This window comes from Bombus terrestris, chromosome 7 (genome assembly GCF_910591885.1).
Source record: "Bombus terrestris chromosome 7, iyBomTerr1.2, whole genome shotgun sequence".
In the NCBI taxonomy this organism is placed as follows: Eukaryota; Metazoa; Arthropoda; class Insecta; order Hymenoptera; family Apidae; genus Bombus; species Bombus terrestris.
Genome location: NC_063275.1, coordinates 8,028,996 through 8,043,726, shown reverse-complemented (window position 1 = coordinate 8,043,726; position 14,731 = coordinate 8,028,996). Strand labels below are relative to the sequence as shown.

At 32.6% G+C, this 14,731-nt stretch overlaps 1 protein-coding gene and 1 long non-coding RNA gene across 5 annotated transcripts in view; one reads left to right on the top strand and one right to left on the bottom strand.

Moving 5' to 3' along the window:
• The window catches only part of LOC100643217 (forkhead box protein O), a 299,428-nt gene that overhangs the window by 207,697 nt on the left and 77,000 nt on the right, over window positions 1–14,731 (bottom strand). The window lies entirely within an intron of this gene.
• LOC105666456 lies at window positions 8,736–11,252 on the top strand. The gene is made up of 3 exons (XR_001099295.3): window positions 8,736–9,851; window positions 10,507–10,698; window positions 10,814–11,252. It is a non-coding gene; the product is annotated as an uncharacterized LOC105666456 (long non-coding RNA).

The following is a 14,731-nucleotide window of genomic DNA, read 5'->3' as shown; positions in this document are numbered from 1 at the left end:
TTTTTACCAATCCTGTGCATTTTGTATAGTTTTTTAAATATTCCAAAAATGCATAAACATCCGTGTTTTAGTAATGATAATAACTTTTTCTTAAATGGTGATTACCAAATTATTTATTGGATACCATTATAACTTTCTATTATGTAATTCATTAATAATATCGTAGAGTTTTCTGAAAAAGGGACCTACAGGTTTATAATGAATAAGAGGTGATTCCATAAACAACGCGGTTTTCTAATATAGCACGAATGTACGTGATATCGCCAATACTTGTAGAAAAGCAGAGAATTAAATTAGTAATTAGTGACTAAGAAACAATTCTTTTCCGATACGTACCGTCAAAAATTTAATTTTAAGATTTTAAACGTGTATGTTTTTCCTAATTAAATGATTACATCATTATGAGATTTTTGTTTGGTTTGTAAATATAAAAAGAACAAAATTTAAGAGTTGTTATAATTATCAATTCGAACGTAGTTCATATTGTAAAGCTAGAATTAAAGGTTTCAACGCAATTTACCATTTTATCTTATGGGCTCTCTTTCCAGAAAGTTTCTCAATTATACTTTTGTGTTTATAATCACTTCATCTAGTATTCTAGGCCGTGCTGTGATTTTGAAAAATTGGAAATACTTTAATACTAACAATGTTATCTTCTACCAGAATAACGTTTGAACGTAAATTCTATGTATTCAAAATCTACCAAGAATTCAATAGTGTTTTTAAGAAACCTTTAACAATGAACCACTCATTCTGATCTACCCACATATACATATATATACCTAGTTGACAAATAAAAGGAAAAAGACATTCCATAATACAATAATAATTTGCCAAGTTTATTATTTATATTTGTAATATTAATTTTTATATAAAACTTATCTGTCTGTTCTTGTTAACTTGTATGAGATTTCAATTGCTTAATAAAAGAAATTAATAACATTATTTAGAATTATTTGACGTTCCAGCGACAAAATTGCTATAAGGAAGAAGTTGAAAAGTTTGTGGATCCTTGGAAAAAAGTAATAAAATCGAAAACAGATTATGTTTCTCACTAACCAACAATATAAATAATTCTGTAAATAAGATATAGTGATATTTAGTATACTAGAAACTTTTATTCAATACATCCATCTGTAATTTTAAAGAATATATTTTTGTAATGCCTATGGTATAAAAACGGCCAGTTTCTTCCAAATCATACCGATTATCGATTGTTTCCGATTTTAGATAGAAGTGAATGTAAACTACATAGTCATCGAGTTTGACTGTCGAGTTTAAACTTGGTTGTAATTTAATTTGAGTGTAATTTTTATTCACCAGCGGTGCGCGACATCTCGCATATAATAGAACATTGTCCCTTCGTGCGAACATGAATTTCGTCAGCATATAAAGTGTATAAATAGTATGAAATTTACGATGCGGTACACGCTCGCCGCGATGATACCTTTTCTACCATTTAATGCGACTGTTAATAAACAAAGACTAGAACATTCCTAAGTGCCATTTTCATTAAATTAAAGGGAAATTGGTCAAAGAAACTGTAAATTAATTAACTTGTTAACCCTTCCATTCTTGAAGTATTTAACAACCATAAACTGTCTATAATTTTTTAATAACCAATTCGTATAAATATTTTGACATGTAGAAATGTAGAAGGATTATTTGAGTGGAATAAAACTTATTTGTATTTAATAATACAATTAGCTCCTCATAAGAGTACTATTCTGCTTTATAATTCTAAATTTGTAATCATACAATGACCGTGGGAAGAGGTTCATTTGGATCAATCAAAACATCGTTTCAGTCAAATTAGCGATTAATAAAGGCAAAGTAACCAATTTTAGTTCTTTAAAGGTTGAAAGACATAATACATTTTTTATATAAATAACGATGCGATTAAAAAATGAATGATCTTCTAAATAAATAAATTGTTACTGCTAATTGAAGACATTTGCAATATGAAATAGATATTATATCTTGTCGGTTTTAGTTAACATGTGAACAAAATTGAAGTATAAATAATGCTTTTAATATTTTCTAACAATTACATATTTTCGTATATTTAGTAATGTTAACATTAATGTAAATAATTCTATTGAATTAAATTTAGCAATAGCGTGTGTTATGAGTATTCTTATAGCTGGAAATTACATATTCTTATGCTATATCTCACTACGACGTTTATTCTTATATTTGATAATTTTATGTTTACAGAATAAATATATTTGTTTAATAATTTCGTGGCTTTGAGATAAAGATATAAACTTTAGTCAATTTGAAATTAAATATTAACATATTTTCTCTGATTCCTTTAATTGTGGATTTTACAACTTATTAATAACTGTTTTACTTTACCTTATTACGTTGTACAACTATTACTCTAGTAACAGATTATGTCTTACAATTGCCACAGATACCAAGATCAAATAAATTTTCTAAAATAGAAACCATTTGATTTACTATCTCTCTTTATTTGTATAATTAATAGACTACGGATATTTATGCAAATTCATACTTTTCTGAGTATAGTAAAAAGAAATGTAACCTAAATTGAGAATGTTTTACGTAGTAAATGTTATGGTGGATACTATACTTTTAGTATTTTATCGATCTAGTCATTAAACCTGTTACTAATACTTACTAACGTTATTACGAAAGACATTAAAATTATTCGTGGATGAACTTATGAATCTTTCGACATTAAATATTCATAATTCAAATTGTCGTGCTAAACATAAGTTACAATATCTGTTACATGATTTATAATATTGGTTTCCGCATTTTTCAATATTTAAATATTTGACTGTAGTTATTATGCAATTATTACGTGACACCTAACAAAATATCAAGCATGACTGATGCATCTTTCCCTCTACAATCTCTGAACCTATTAACAGCCGAACCTAATAGTGTAAAAGTTTCATACAAAATTCAAAAATATTTCTTTCCACGATGTCAGCTACATTTTGACTAGCTTGCGACTAAAACGCGCAACAACGAATAATTACAGTCAATATCTGAACTTTATTACCAACAGTAATTCCTGTAAATCATATCTACTTAGAAATATACCTATGCGACGTTCGCATATGAGCCGCAATAAATATGGCCTAAACGAGAAAGCCACTGTGTTATTCCATCCATTATTTAATGCCGGCTTAATGCCATCCATTCATCAGCGAACAATTAAGCAAACAATTAAATACGCTCGTAGCCGAGCGGGTCGCGCTCGCCCACTGATATTTCTCAGAGTGTAACGCCAGCGGCAAGTGTAAACTTTTCCGTGTTAATGTGGCCCTTTCACTCGGGAAACTCGTTATACCGTTCACACGTAACGTTTCCACGCAATCATAGTATGTACATATTCCTGCACGGAGTACACGCCTAATGCGTGGGCTTCGAGTTGCAAGGATTCTTAGAGAATGCGCGTATACGTTACGTATCGATGCTAGAACTTCGTATCGAAACCGCGCTTTCGTTACGCAATCACTATGCGTCGCAAATCCTGATATACGCCTCGTGCACGATCAAAAATCCATGGAGAAAGTTACGAAAAAGGTTCAGTATGCAATTCGGATATAAAAGAATTACACAGGCCCGCGAACAATCCACGGACACCTTATACATATGCATATATGTATTATTCGAATAAATACAATAATTAAAATTCTGTCAATCTCTGATAAAATTTAATATTTGGTTAATATTTTAATGCCTTCTAATACTTTTAATTCTGCACACCAGATCCAGTGGAATTACGCTAATATGAATTACTGTCAACGTTGGATTAACCAGCACCGGATAAGTTTTAGCTGTAGAAAATGCTCGAATCGATTTTATCGCTAACATATGATATTGACGAAGAGTGTGAACAATAGACAGGATCTAAAATGAAATTTCTCTGTTACTTATTTTGGGAGAAGCATTGTCCATTGTATAATTAACGTGATCTTATTATAGTGACAACAAGAAAATTGGAATGATTTGTATGTGTGCTCCAATATTGTATTTCCAGTTAAATTTTGTATATAAAAGATATTTAAGTTCGTGTTGTTTAAAATTTAAAGACTCTTCTCGAAAGTTACTTCTAGCAGTAAAGCCCATTATTCATCAAAATATCATAAAGACAAATATTATAATATTATTCTTATTAAAATATGTTAAAATATACTGTATAATGCAACTGTAGGATATAATGAAAGATCGTTCTCTGAGCAAATGATTGAGAACTTACAAACTGTCAAATCATACATAGGTAGGTTGTCAGAAAATTATGACACACCTCAAAGGTTCATGGTAACATGTTATAAAAATTATAAATTAAAATAAAAAATTAATTATAAATGAAGCTTAAAAAAGAAAACAATTAAAAAATTTAATTTCCATCGTCTACAAAAACTAGAAATATTTTTGGAACTATAAATTTGTTGTAAATGAATATCAAAATTTCAAACTTTTGTAAAATCAAAGCAACAAAATGGTTTTAAATTCACGTGCAAATAGATAGCTCCCGCTTTGAAGGTAGAAAGTTAAACGCTGGTTATAATTTCAGAATAAAATACAATCTGACGCAATTTTCACAAAGTCGCATCATCCAGTCCTGTGTCAACTTCTCTAGTGCAGGTCTACGATTTTCGAACCGTGACGGAATCCGGATTAACCATGCGGTGAATATTTCAAAACTAGGCTGTCCCTGCCATGCACGGTATGGTTAGATAAGTAGTATTCGCAGCGTAAGATGCAATTTTTCAAATTGCGAACCGTGTGCATTGCGACTAATCCATCATGAACGCGTGACCATCTGGATTATTATTCACGCCGTTTGCAAACCTGGAGAGAAATAGAAATGCATAAAATAGTAATAAGAATACGTATCTATTAAACGATATATAGCTGATTTCCGCGAAGTGGATGGCTGTGCCTGCAAATAATGAACGTCGCGTGAGCGCGCAGACCAATTATTCCAGGAACATCCGAAACGGAAAGAGTAGATACGATAGAATGAATAGAGTGAGCAGAATATGCGCGCTATCATTCGAGAGACGTAGATTAGGCACCGAAATATGCATAAAGTGCTATACATACATTTTGTTCAAAACCATCGTGTGTGTGTTTCTAAAAAGACGAAACCCTGTACGGAGATGAATAAAGATTCGACACGAATACAAGCAAGGCATAATTGAAAGAGAATTGTTTAGAATATAATATATAGAATTGAAAGATAAGTGTGTGAGAGAATAAAGAAAAGTCGACGATTTTTGTCTTAATTCTTTAACTAAATGTTACATTAGAATTATTGAGAAATAAATAAGAATAGCACATATCTTTTATCATGATTTTCAGAGCTTAAATTAATACAAATTTTGTAAATTTCTGAATTTCGTTATTCAGCTACGCAATAAATATATATTTTTCAAAGAGAAAATAATTACTTTCTTCATAAATTAATAAATTAAAGTTGAAGAATATAACTTTCTGTTAGCTCATATATCCCTGCATACATATATCTCGATGTCTAATTTTCATTCTGGATCATCCTACTTAAACATTGTCCAAGGTGCGTAATAAAATCTTGTAATCTATTTAATCTTTAATCTGTAATCTTTCTTATTCTATTGCGTTAAATGGCAAAGTAGTTTACAAAGAATACAAAAAAAGAAATCAATCATAGCCCACGCAAGAATCATACAGTAGAGAAATTCGTAATATTCGACAAATAGCTTCATAAAACATTGAAGAGATAAATAAATAAGGAAAATGAAACTCTGAAACTCTAAGATAATCACAATGAAAGAAAAATGTGTGAAGACATTTTGAATCGTGTAAAATATGGTTAAAGTAGATACGTGTTTTAACAAACTGTCCTTCTGGTTAATGAAAGAGATAAATCGAATGTGGTCCTCATCGATTTAATGAAATTTAGTATGGTAATAATCCTATATGAACAATAATATTATATGATTATACTTGAGGAATGTACAATTTTCCACCAGAGCATTTGGTAGGTACATAATTCAATTTTACGCTTGTAGTATATGGCTATATCTTTTCAATGAAAGTTACTGTGTAGGTACAAATAATCAATCAATTACATTTCGAGATTTTAAAAAATCGTACAGTATACATAGAGTATACAAACGTAAAAATTGTTCAATTTTTTGTCTTGGGTACGTATCTAATTGAATAAACTTCTTTTCAAATTACATAAAATCTTATAATTATGGGAGTTGGAAATGTTTGATGCACATTTTATAATGAACTATATTTTTCTTGCTATTAAAATAATATCAAAAAAAGAATTCGCTCAACTGGATATGAATCCGGAGAAAAAATTTGTTGAGCTCGGCAAGGGCCATGTGTGAAATTTCCGTTGTTAGTCGGATTGGCGATGTTAAAGGAATCGCGTTAGTTAAGACATAGCGGAAAGATAGATGAGGCAGGTTGGTGTGATGATGTCGTGCCATGGATATAGACGCAAACTCGCGATATTAGAAGGTGATGGAGCACGATGGAGTAGGACAGAAGGTGGGGACCGAGGAAGAAGTCCAGTGACGTCACGCGCAACCTTGAGCACCGACCTCGGACAACGAGTCGCCTGGTTTATCTATATGCAAGCGACGGTTTTCTCTGTCTGCGTGGCCGCGGCAGTCGTGTGCTGACTGTAAAGGCGCTTGCGCTCTCGCGTGCACGCTCACGGACCGGGGGATACCAGGAGTGAGTGGGGAAAGGCGTGAAAATTCACCTAGACGTTATTCGTACGTGGGAATGAATGTCGTGATTGAAACAGTTCGATAGGTCGCCAAGTTGCTGCGAGGACGCATTTAATTGATATTTCGAATTCACCGAATTAATTACCCGGCGCCGCTCCGTTGTGCGCGTGAATCGGTCGTTTCTGACCGTTCATCGGCCGATAGCATAACGTTCGCTAACCGAAAGCCTTCGGAGTATTCTCCAAAAGCGTTTCACATTATTTTAATCGAATGGATATCGGAAGTTTTAGTTGTAATATCAACTATTATTTAAAAAAAGAAAAAAAAAACGTTTTATCGGCGAGTAATGAAATAAGATAAATCGAAGCTCCGTATAAATTAGGAACGCTGTTCTGCTCGGTCTCTTCGAAAGTTTCAAACGATGCGGTGATTCGGTCGGCAGCGATTCAAGGCGATTTAATATGCACAGCACAACGCCGACGTTTAAGAGAACGGTTTTTACGAGGAATCGCCAGCACACGATGGTCTTTCAAGCGACATAGAGAATTCGCGCGAGCTGCGTGACGTACGAATGAAGCGGCAGTCACATTCTTCTCGGTGGCCCAGACGCAATAAAAATAATGGCTCCGTACCAGCCAATTTTAATTGGCCACTCCACTACTACACGAGAGCTAATCCGTAATCGAGATTCGTTTTTTTTCTTCTTTTTCCTCGCTAGACATGTCTGGTGCGGATCATCATTCGTCTCGCGTCTCCTTCACAAATTTGAAGGTTGGTATAGGTTGCGTTCGAATTTAATTTTGATCACCCGACAGTCATCTACATACGAACGCATTCTACGTCGACATATATAATAAAGCCTTTTTAGTCGGCCAAGTAATGGACAATGACGTTGAAAAACGAGCGTGCCGATGGTTGTCTCTTCTTTAAACAAAGTCAACTTCTATTCTTTTCGGTGCATTTAATAGTGCAATTATCACGGGAGTAGCGGACGATGTTTGACGACGCGATTATTGACGATAACCAGATTCCATATTGCTTTCATTTTTTGAAAGATTATTTTTTCAAATTAATTGTTTCAACAAATACCTATAGTTTCTTAAATTTTGTAAATCAATCAATTTCATCAATGAATCAATAATATGTTTCTAACGAAACTTCTAACTAAATGACGATAATGCTCTGTAGACAGATTAGGTTATTCATATCCAAGTCCAACCTTTATACTGTTTCAGACTTTTAAAAAATCCCAAGGAATTCTGGAATATTTACCAAACATTTCTACTACATTATACAATCGTTCGTTAAGTGAAATGTTTGAAACTTCTTTCAATAACTTCTTTCCCTCGAGAGTAAGATTTCGCTTTTGGGTTAATAAATGAATAGTTAAATGAAAAAATATTTGTTATTAATCGTAGGACACAATGAAATAAAGTGACTCTCAATGTGATTCGTTAAATAGATTTGAGATTTTGGTAGATTCACATTTTTGATAAAATTGTCTCGCATTGCCATTATGCTTGTTAATGAATGAATTGACAAAAATAATAGAGAAAAAAATCTCGATCGAACAAATATCAACGGACTATCTTAGTTTTGAAACGACCCGTATCTACATAACCTTCAATGTCGATGCAATTTTTATATCACCGCATCTCCGGAGAAATTAATGCTAGTATACGAAATTCGAACAAATTTTTCGATAGATCTGTGTGCTGAATATTCTTTTTATTCCATTAAACATCAAACAGTGTAAAATTCGTACAAACGCAACATTGTTAAATACAGACGAATGACGTGACTCACATTTTGTTCTGTTAGAATATAACAAATACATTACAATAATAAACATTTTATAGAAGTATTACACAAATCTGAAACGCAAAGAAAATATCTATAGTTTTAAAAAACCAAGTTTATATATATTATACCAATATAAAAACTTCGATGTTTTCAAATTTCACAAGGTTATTATTAAATCGCTCACGAAAGTATTTAACCACTTATAATGGAAAATTGTTAGTATATATTACGTATGTCTTATCAAATATTTTAAAATATCGTCAGTATCATTGTAATATTGTTCAGTATACGTTCTGCAAGTTATTCCGGATTTGTAACAATTATTAATATTCAAAAGTCTTAGAATAGGGATGCTATAGTTTATTAATCTTTTCAAAGTAATTTACGCATTAAATAATTAGTTAGGTGAATTGGGAACTATTTTTAACATTCCCCAAACTCTAAAATTCGTGGCACTTTTTTAAATCCAAGTTCAAATTAAAAAAATCACACAAATATTCGGATTATAATTATACACAGGAGGCAGCAGGAGACAAGCGCGTACATTTTCTTGGCTCTGTATATTATTGTCGCACTAATGAAGTTTCATATCTTTATTATAAATCTTTTCAATATTGAATGTACATGATTTGTAGTAAATTTCGCCTTTTTTCCTTTTGATCTCGCAACTAGTTACTTTACTCTACCTATACTACGGTAGAAGTATTAACACTTGGATCCTCTGAAAAGTAATTTATCAAATATGTTGAAAATGAAAAAAATAGGTTAAAAATTATCGATAGGAAAAAATTAATGATTGGTGTTGGCGCGCTAATTTAAGCTAAGAATATTTGTTTCTAAAAATCTCCAATGAAGTATTGCGTCGTCGTAGATAATACTGTGACTTAGAAGGTTCCGACAGAAGCTAACTGTACGACTTGTGATCTTCTACTTAGAATATTGTATGCGATCAAGGAGCAAGGCGGATATTGTTATTTTACCAAGAATAAAAGGAATATGATAACCAGAAGAAACAACCGACAGCGAAGTCTCAGTCACGTACGCCCAACAATACAGTATCAGTCGTTGTAAATGCGCACGATGCGATGAAGACAGAACTATAATTCACGTGATTAAAGCTGCACTTTGATCATCTGTTTAGACTGCGTTGCCATTATCGTGAACGATATATGTACTTCATCGAACGTATCGTTACAGACGCGGGTGCGGCAGATTCGCGGGAAGTGCGTAGACGTAGAGCTTCTTAATAATTAATTAATTAATAACTGGCAGGATAATATTACGCAACAGAGAAAAAAGTCATTTACTTTTGAGAATTTCTCGTAAAAAGGACACGTAAGTGATCATATTTAACATAACATCTATGGGTTATATTTTCTTCAAAAGCTTCAGCAAATTTTATTGTATTTAGTATTTTATATTATATGACATATATTAGGTGAACGAAATATCAGGTTGATAAATAAATTGATAAATAAAATGCATGTAATGAAAAGCATTCAATTTGTAGTAAATATTAGTAGAGTTGTCTCGCGCGATTAGTATTATATGTATACTAGTAAAACATTATTATTACGAAAAGTAATATTATTAGAAAATTTGTTTATAATAGGATTGATAGTAAACCAAATGAAAATTTTTCAAATGCAAATCATCCGGTTATTCTATAAACATGAAATCAACATAACATTGTAATATTACATTTAAAAAAGTTGATAACCTATACACTACCTATAATCTAACCTAATAGATAGAACCTTACGAATATTATTGCATACTTGACAAATTACTGTTCAGAGGATCCAGGTGTTAATACTTCTATCGTAGTATAGATAAAGTAGCTAATCGCGAGATCAAAATTATCAATACAATTTTCATAGAAACGCGTTGCTTGATTCAAAAGTTGAACCTCTGATATTTCGATCTGATTTCAACGACCGGATCCATTTAATTAACGAAAAAATCGCAGATAATGAATATTCCCTGGCAGCATCTTTCTTAGACTCTTTGATTGCTGTCCTTGATACGATTAACGAGTCGATCAACGAAACAATCATATGATATTATCTTTGGCGTGGTGAGGTACAGAATCAGGATGATGCACTGGAAAAATCGGTGAAGGTCCTAAAACGAATTCGTCATTCTCGAATGGAAAGGAGCGTCAGCTCCCAAAAAAGAATGGGTAAAGTACACGCGCAACTAACAAAATCTGCATGCCGACAGTCACTATGGTACAACAGAAAAACCGCTAAGACTTCTCGATAGCTTTCCATTTGTATGCTTGTTGAATGTTCCAGGAGAACGGGTTGTACGTTGAAAAGACTAAAACAGTATAGTTATTGAGAAAAGGAAATATTGAACGGACCTGGTATCGGAACGAAACATCTTTTGCTGAGAAGACGCAGACTGCTTAACTTTGCCTAAACGTGATTATGTTATATTTAGATAATGCAAATAAATAAGAATGTCTTCTAGAAACTTAGAATAATTTTATAAGTATTTAATATTTCACTAGTTGACGTATTAGTTATTTTGGAAATTCTTTCGCTCAGCGTTACTAAGTACATAGATATATATTTATTATTTCCAACTACATTTAGTGAAATAATATAACTTTGTCGTTTCAATACTTAAACTACCAACTCTTAATATAAATGACCAATTTGTAAGTATTTATTTTGATGGTTATAACGAAAATACGAGTACCAATATACGTATACAATTAGCCAATTTGAATGGTTGTTATTCTATTTTAATGAAAGTTAATATAAATTGTGCCAAAAATACTGTTATTTTAATAATTGCTATAAAACAAAATCTGCAGTTCATTAAATCGACGAATTTAGTAATTTTTGCGTCTTATGCATCCACATTTTAACTGGCAACATTTTCATTGAAATTTTACCGTTTTCGTTTTTTCCTTCCTCTTCCTACGTGATTATACTTCAACAAAAGTATTTAAATTAAAGATTTAAATGAAAATTAGCGATTTCTACGTTTAGTAAACATTATTTCATATATAGAGTTTATATATATGTCACATCTGTATTCCATATGTACATAATAAATTTTTACCTTATTTCATGCTTATAAGTTGGTACTTATATAGTCTCGGATTAATTATCCAAAATAAGGCGTAAGTATGTATCAACTATAAAATTGAGAATCAATTGAATTGATCAGTTAATCGGGGAAAAGGAGTTAGTTAATTATTCAGATGTTAATCTCTTCGATATGATAATTTCTTAAAGATTCCTTATCATTTTACATGTCATTTTACTTCAATTAAAAATATTATATATATTACATATTGTATATATAAATTACATATATTATGAATTATATATCACGTTTACACTTGCACAGACTAAAATTGAACTAATTGTAATTAATTTGTCTTTATTGTTTTTATAATTTCTAATTTTATAATTACAGAAGCTTCCAATTGAGAAACAACTCGATTAAGAGGCTAGAAGATTCTGATATAAAATTTTGAAACAATATTATATTACAAAAAAGCTATTACAATATTATATCACAGAAAAGCTGAATTTTTACTCTATCCAGTAACCCTTAAAATTGTTTTCCAGTATCTGCTGGCTTGAACTTGAATTTTCATCGAAAATTATCTGACAATTCGACGACTCTCGATTCTCGATGGTAGAAGCACGATTTCCTACAGGAAAATTCGAACGTTCCCAGTCCACAATTGCAAATTCAAAATGCTTCGACGGATTATGTAACGTCGTACTCGCGTATTATCTATGAAAGTTGCGGGAACGCGGGTATCGCTTGTACATGATAGATTTCAAAGTTTCCACTAGAACTTATTAAAAAGCTGTAAATCGTTCTGGCTATCGTATCGACGTATCAGTGTAATTACAACGATAGGAAAGAGTAAGAAAGACAAACAGACAGACAGACAGACAGAGACAGACAGATAGACAGAGACAAAGTCAAAGAGACAAAAAGAAAGAGAGAGGAGGAGAAGGAAGAGGATAAAGGAAAAAGGTAGATGTGTATGTAATCGTAATCAGTTCTTATCAACATCGTGTCGCGGCATACAGTGATCAACGGTTTAATTCTCTGGCGATATAAAACCAACGATTCGCGCAATGTCATTTTCCGCGTTCCGACGTTGGTTAAGTAATGTCGGATAGTTTAAATGTGCGAGTCTCAGCAAGACTCGCGAGTCCGTGGTCAAACACAAGCACGTATATATATATCATATATCATATATATATATATATATATATATATATATATATATATATACATCACTCTACGTACTCTACGTACGATCGCTCCTCATGTTCAAGTAAAACAACTAATACCGAGCACGCAATACGAAAGATCTAGCACTGATTAGACCGCCATCGAAAATCGATGAAACGAATACTCCTGAATACTGTGAAAATCATGTCGCCCTAGTACAATGTGCAAATTAATCCAGCTTTTATTGAACGTTGAAGAATCCCCGCAAAAATACACCTCGTCACGTACTCTTTTTCTCTCTTGTTGTCTACCTGTTCTCTTCATTCTTCTCATAAAGGCAAATTTTGTATTCGCACACAGATCAAAGATAATTATTATCGACATCGTCATGACGTTTTCATAATTGATCCAAACAGTATTTCATTGGTATCGGAGAAACAGTATTGGAAAAATTGCTGCGAAACAAGGGGAAAGGAACGTAATCAAAGAATTTAACGATGGTCGTTGTACGGTTCTACGCTAAACATGGAATGGTCGAACAGCCTTGAATCTAAAAAATTCCGACAATTCAAACGCGAGATGTTATTAAAGCGGCTCGTTTTTAGAACGGACGTAATATACATAAATGCATTTTAAATTTAATCGACGAAGGTCGTAAGCAAATGGCTAGAAAAGGCTCGATAAATCCGTGAATACGCGGGCATTTCGTGCAGGCTTCTTTTTACGAAGAAAAAAGAAAAAAGAACCCACCAACTGCGCAGAGTTCTCGAAATTCTGCAGACATACTGCATAAAGATATGCGACGCACAACTGGGATACGTTGAAAAAGCGCGGCCAGTTTTGTATTCGCCGCTGTAAACGTGTCGCTATACCGAACTGCGTACGACTTCAGAGAACGTTTACGTACCCGTCTTTGCGTAACAACGCTCGAGGGATAAAAATCTCGGCTAATCGGTTCTTCTCAATACCTGTGATAAAATGTACACGAAATATATCAATCGTTTATTGAAAATATCCATTCCAATTTCAAACTACGAATGGCTATCGAGACGAACAAGATTTATCGAGGAAGCCATAAAACATAATTGCAAGAAAAACACGAATCGATCCAAACAAACGCATCTGCCGTACGCTTTCGTTTCTGGCGAATCTGTACCAAAATATTCCCGCAAATATTTTCTACCAACTGTACTTTATCTTTCCATCATCTAAACCGTCGAGCAATTGCAAAGATGTAACGAGAAAAATGTCAAAAATCCACGGACACCATGTGCAATTATTAAAATGCAAGAGTTTATACCTCGTATTATTATATTTGATATTATCAATTTTTCTATGTTTTTGATACTTTAATTGCAATTTCAGTAGCGTTAAAGTTCTTAAATTCAGTTCTCAAGAACGATTTTTTCGCCTATATGATCAATATTTGATCCAATGGGATCTATAATACTAGGCAAGAATAATAAAAACATAAAAATATAAGTAATAATTATATACAAACTAAAATTCATGAAACTAAATTGTACACGAACAAAGATGCGGCGCAAAATGTCTACGACTAACAAAGTAGTAAAAAAATGTAGATAATCGTTATATCGTATATCAAATTTCGTGTAACTAAGTTTTTTTACCATTAAATTTATTTCCATTTGTTCCATTTGAAATTTTTTATTTTTCTGTAAAAATAGCTATGACACGCGTTAATAATATGTTAAGCACTCGTCATCATTTTTTCTAAAGCGCTAGTAACGAAAATTCATCGTCTAGTCATCTTCTGAATCGACAAGAACGGTCGAGACGGTTTTTGCGCGTTAACCTTTCACTCCAGACGGAATATCAACAAAACAGAGAACCACTGGCAGACTAATCATCCAGACCAGTGACGTCATCCTCTTGCGTTGCACCGGCGCGGAGCGGTGCGGCATACGTATCGTTGCACCCATGGTTGCACGCATGCGCATTCGCTAGTCAGCGAATACCGAATTTTGCTATAGCGCATT